Raw genomic sequence first — 6,344 nt, forward strand, 5'->3', positions numbered from 1 at the left:
TAAAAAAAAATGCCTATATACCTTTACTACAATAAAGGTGAATTGCTATATTTGTATGTATTAAATAAGAATAAGTGTGTTAGATATCACCTTTTAATATATTGGATAATTCTTTTAGTGAGAACAAGTTTGGTGTGGCGTACTAAATTATAATCCTGGTATCTTTGATAACTATTTACACCACTGGGTCGATGCCACTGCTAGTGGACGTTTCGTGCCCGAGGGTATCACCAGCCCAGTAGTCAACATTTCGGTGTCGACATGAATACCAATAATGTGGTCATTTTAATAAATTTCCTGTGAACAAAACTTTGAATTTTTCGAAAAACTAAGGATTTTCCTATCCCAGGAATAGATTACCTTAGCTGTATTTGGCGCATTTTTTTGGAATTTTGGATCCTCAATGCTCTTCAATTATGTACTTGTTTGGCTTTATAGATATTTTGATATGAGCGTCACTGATGAGTCTTATGTAGACGAAACGCGCGTCTGGCGTACTAAATTATAATCCTGGTACCTTTGATAACTATTGTATGCATGCAAATTTGTGATACTTACTAATATCGAATTGCAACAAAGTGTACAAAGGGCAGACAATTTGAATATAAGACAATTGAATAGTCAAATAAGATGGAGGGAAAGGGTACTACTGAGACAACAGCCATATGCAAGAGGTTTTAGGAAAACACGGATGAAGGACAATTAATGTAAATGTGAAATTATTATGCAATTTTTCTCAAATCAACGGCTTCTTCATAACAGGCTCTCTCTCTATATTCCCATACAAAGAAATACACAAAGCAACATAGAAACCCCCTTGATGGAAAAACAACAAATCAGATAGATCATATAATATTACGTGGGGATATGATGACATCAATATTAGATAAAAGAGTTATGAGAGGAGCAGATGTGAACAGTGACCAAAGTAAGGTCAAAGATTGGAATCAAACTGACACGAAATAAAAGTGACGAGAACAAAAGCAAGAGAGAGAGATATGACATAAACAATCTAAAAAATATGGATGTAGGGAAAAAGTTTAATCTTGAAGTGAGAAACAAATTCTAAGTACTGGATGAAGGTGACTTAAAATATCTAGTGTAATAATATGAAAGTGCAGTAGAGATTTACGCTGAGGCAGCTAAACAGGTATCGGGAGCAGTAAAAATATCAGTAAAGCATGGATAACCAACAATACATGGAAAATGATTGATGAAAGAAAAGAATTTAAGGTACTAGATCAGAAAGATTAAAAACGAGACTAAATGAAGAATACAAACAGAAAAATAAAGGTGTTTAGAAAAGTGCCCGGGAGGATAAATGGGAGTGGTACAATATGATGGCTGAAAATGCAGAAAAAGCGGCAGAAAAGGCCAGAAGCAAAGCGCTATATAATATCACTAAAATCTTAACATGTGAAAGAAAGAGGCAACACACAGGAGTAAAAAGTAAAGAAGGAGAATTGAAAAGTGAAAGGAACTATATACTGAATAGATGGGTAGAACATATTCAGAGGAAGATGTAGATCTGGCTAAAAATATAATAGACGAGATTGAATTAGGAGAATGGACAGTAACTGAAGTTAACAGAGCTTTGAAGAAGACACAAAATGGGAAGTCAGCAGGAATAGACAGCGTAACACCAGAGGTAATTAAGGCAGACATCGACCTAACAGCAGAGAAAATAGCGGAAATATTTAACAGCCCATCGGAAAAAGAAAAATGGCCATCAGACTGAAGAAAGGGATTGATTTGCAAGATCTTTAAGAAGAGCAATATGACAGATTGTAACAACAGACGGGGAGTGACTTTTACCTGTTCTCAGTAAGTATTCTGCAGAATGCTGATAAGATCTTTAAGAAGGGCGATATGAAAGATTGTATCAACTGGAGGGGAGTGACTTTTACCTGTTCTCAGTAAGTATTCTGCAGAATGCTGATAGAAAGAATAAAAGAAGGAATATACAAAAGATTAAGGAATGAACAGGCAAGTTTTATATCAAACAGAGGAACATCCGAACAAACAAATGAATTTAATCAAGCTTTTTATAGACTTTGAAAAAGCACTTGACTCAGTCCACCGAGAGAGTCTATAAAAGAGCACGAAGAGCTATGGAATACCAAGCAAGATCATAAGAACCATAAAAGGAATATATACATGGAATTTAGTGTTCCGATATCGATCAGGGAGAAACATCAGAATGGTAGAACTTGGAATCTAACCCCTCAAAATATAGATGGATCATGCGAAAAAACAACTGCAGACAAAGCCAGAGGGGTAAGATGGAACTTTAATACTGTTTTAGAAGATTTTGAATTAGCTGACGACATCGCACTTCTTTCCTCAAAACTTAACGACCTTGACGAGAAAACGCAGAGATTTACAACAGAAGCTGAAAAAGAGGAACCAGAGTGACAGTCAAACTCATAAATCGAAAATAAACTGACAACGCATGGTTAAAAATGAAAAAGACAAACAGACAAACAATAGTACACATGACACAACATAGAAAACTAAAGAATAAGCAACACGAACCCCACCAAAAACTAGGAGTGATCTCAGGTGCTCCGAGAGGGTAAGCAGATCCTGCTTCACAAGTGGCACCCGTCGTTGGAATTAAAACTTAACCCCAAAAAGTGTTAAAAAAAAATGTAAAATTCAGAGATCCAAGCAAACAAAAAGTAAAGAGTTGATAACACTATAAAATGAAAAAGTAGAAGTAACTGGGGGTAGAGAGGGAGGAGGAAGTAGCGACACCAAGAACAGAATACAGACAGCAACAGGGACATTCCATCGCCTAAGAAATATATGGTATACAAGAGGAATTGGCCGTAAAACAAGAATGCACCTGTATAATTGTATGAATGTGAAACATGGAAACTCACAAACCTCGAAGAAAAGAAAATTCAAACTGAATACTGTACAACACCAATGCCTAAGAAAAATCCTAAAAATCAGATGGCAAAGTTAAACATCAAATTAAACAGTAAACGAAATTGCTAACACCAGAAACATCAGTTGTGACATAAGTAGGAAACGATGGACATGGATATGAAACATATTGAGGCGTGAAAGAGACAACAACAGTTACGTTGCACTTAAAATAAGCACCGGAAGGGAAAAGAACTAGAGGAAGGCCAAAAACTAAATGGAGAAGAGCAACAGAGAAAGGAAGTAACCAGCAAGGATGGACAATTTGAAACGTAGCAAGAACAGCGGCAGAAGATAGAAAAGGGTGGAATGGCAGCGTGGAGGCCTTATGTGACATCTGGCCCTGAGAGAATTAAGGGTTAAGGGAAAGAGTAGATTTATTTACAATGCAAGAGCCTTATACAGCCCTGGAATGGATCGGAATGTCGTCGTTCTGCTTCTCTTGAATAATGTTTTGGTTATAGCGCCAACATTTACACTGATAAGCTTAACTTTTTCATTTTGCTTTTAATTTTGGATGTGTAATTGTTGGTTTTGCTTCATTATTGTTGTGCTTGAATTTAAGTTTTGTTTCATTTTTCGCTATGTCTCAGTTTTAGTATGTTTAGATTTGTGGTTCAGTATTGCTTTGCGTGTATTTCAATATGCCTGTGCTGTATTTATATGTATGTTGCTTAAATATCTTATCTGCATACTCTCTGTTTTAATGTTTAAATATTGTTTATATTCAGCAAAAAGCTCTCGGCAGCTTATTTTTGTAATGGAATATGTGAACCGAATCAAAAGAATACTTTTGCATTCGTATATTCAGGTTGTGTGCATGAAAATCGACAGCATGAAATTGAGAATGGAAATGGGGAATGTGTCAAAGCGACAACAACCCGACCATAGAGCAGACAACAGCATGTATGTTTTTAGAATAAACCGCAGTGTAACCTTGAGGGCTTTTGGTGTCAGATCTGTTCATGTGTTTTAGAAAAATTAAATAGTGGGTGAAGTATACAAAAATCAGAATAGATGTTGACGCAAAAGAAAATAAACTAACACAATGTTAAAAAAACATGTGTTTCATGCAATCTATTTCTGAATCAAATATAAATCTATCGTAACTTTCGTCATATTTTGTTTAAAGAAATCAGTGATCTTTATTTTGATTAGATTGTGTTTCGTAAAAGCGAATCATGTATGGTATGTATCAGTAGAGTTCAAAACATTTAGAATGCTTCCATTTTAAGCTATATGCCAAATTAAAATATTGACACTTTACCAAACTATCTCATCCATCACATTATCCAACCATTTAATCTAATACATGACAATACCAGTTCTATAAAAAAAAAAAAAAAAAAGAAGAGAGACAATATGCTTTATGTACAAGTAACAAAGCGAAACTATCAATGGGATCTATGTTAAAAAAAAACTATACAACAGAGGCTAACAAAATATAGCTGAGAACCAGGCACGCCGATTATACGAGTAAGTGTCAACGTATATTTGATCCGCCTAACAGAAGTTCCAATGGAAACTTTGTTATAAACATTGTCATAATAAATATTCCTGTTGGAACAAATATTCTATAACATTTATTCCGTTAGGAACATATACTGTAATATTTATTCCTGTGGAAATAATATTCCAGAATATATTTTCCCTTTGGAACTTATGTTATGAAGGAACTTCTATTCCGTGACATAAAAACTTCAAAAAAGAACGGCACTCCTCACCCCAAATAAAAAAAAATCAAAACAAACGCTCCCCCAATGGCTTATAATTCATTTGTTTCATTATATAAAATGGTCACAAGGTAAACAGAGTTGTTCCCCTTACTTTGTGTCTGCTGTTTCAGTTAAAATAGATTTCTTCATATCGGTGCTTTATATCACTGACTATGATATAAGTTTCACTGATTGTTGAAGTTCGAACAGTAATATAGTTGCGTTCGTCTATGCCATTTGACCTTTTGTGGATAGTTGTCTTATGGGTAATCGTATTATTCTGCCAAAAAGAATAATCATAAAATTAAACATTTATTCAATTTCAACGATGTTATCCGATCTTTATAACGCTAATCAATTATGCCTTCAGATTTACAACTTGGACGATTGTGTGCGTTGTGTGCATTTTTTGGGGGTATCAAACTATGCTAAAAAATTGTTAAAATTTCAATTGTGTTTCCTTCCTTCAAAGCGTTTGACACTTACCAGAGACATATATACACTGCATTAACTATCTGAAATTTGACCAACATACATAACTGGTACTTTTGAATGCACAAATGATTGAAGATTGCGTAGAACACAATCTTGAAAGATAAATAGAGATATTTTTTTTTACTTTATTTTAATTCAGTAAGAAATTGTGTAACTAGATTGTGTTCACTTTGATTTGCTGACAAGTTTAGACGTCGTGTCCATTTTAGGACCTTATCGAACCTAGTTCTTTTAATATTGAAAGTAAATAATCTAAAGATATTTCATTAAAAAAAACGTGAAAAGATCTGAATTGGTTGGGAAAGCATTTTCCAAAGGAAGAATACAAACACTTCTTGTTTATGACGAACATAAAAAAATCCATGCTGTGCATCTTCTCTCGTCCCAGTTATACCAAATTTATACCGCCTCAAAGGCTTTCTCATTTTTTGCAATGATCGCACATACGAAGAAAGATAACTCTAAATAAGAAAAGTTAGAAAATTGCATTTATTCATAATAGTAAGTACCGTTATTTTGAAATGTCTTCAAAATAGCCTAATGTTACTCTTGTGTCGCTAATGGTTGCTTGATTCAACTAAAAGACTAATCAATTCGAAAATATTGTAAAGTTTGAACTACTACTACTACTACTACTACTACTACTACTACTACTACTACTACTACTACTACTACTACTAGTAGTCTGCTACTACTACTACTCAGTAGTAGTCTACTACTACTACTACTACTACTACTACTACTACTACTACTACTACTACTACTAGTAGCCTGCTACTACTACTACTAGTAGTCTGCTACTACTACTACTAGTAGTCTGCTACTACTACTACTAGTAGTCTACTACTACTACTACTACTACTACTACTACTACTACTATAATACTACTACTACAACTACTACAAACTACTACAACTACTCTTACTACTATTATTATTATATATAAAATAGAGCCTTTGGATGCATTCGCCCTTTTTCTTTGTCTCCTTATATATTTATCCATCTTTGGGTTTCCAAACTTTTAGCTTTGAAAGAAAATTTTTAAAAAAGCACAACATACGCATTTTAAACGTTTCACTTCGATCATATTTGCGACCCCCCCCCCCCCCCCCAAAAAAAAACAACAAAAAAAAAACCATAAAAAAATCAATATTTTATTTGTTTCTTTCATCAACTACATGAACTATGAATAGGTTACATGAG

The sequence above is a fragment of the Mytilus edulis genome, chromosome 3 (genome assembly GCF_963676685.1).
Source record: "Mytilus edulis chromosome 3, xbMytEdul2.2, whole genome shotgun sequence".
NCBI classification, from domain to species: Eukaryota; Metazoa; Mollusca; class Bivalvia; order Mytilida; family Mytilidae; genus Mytilus; species Mytilus edulis.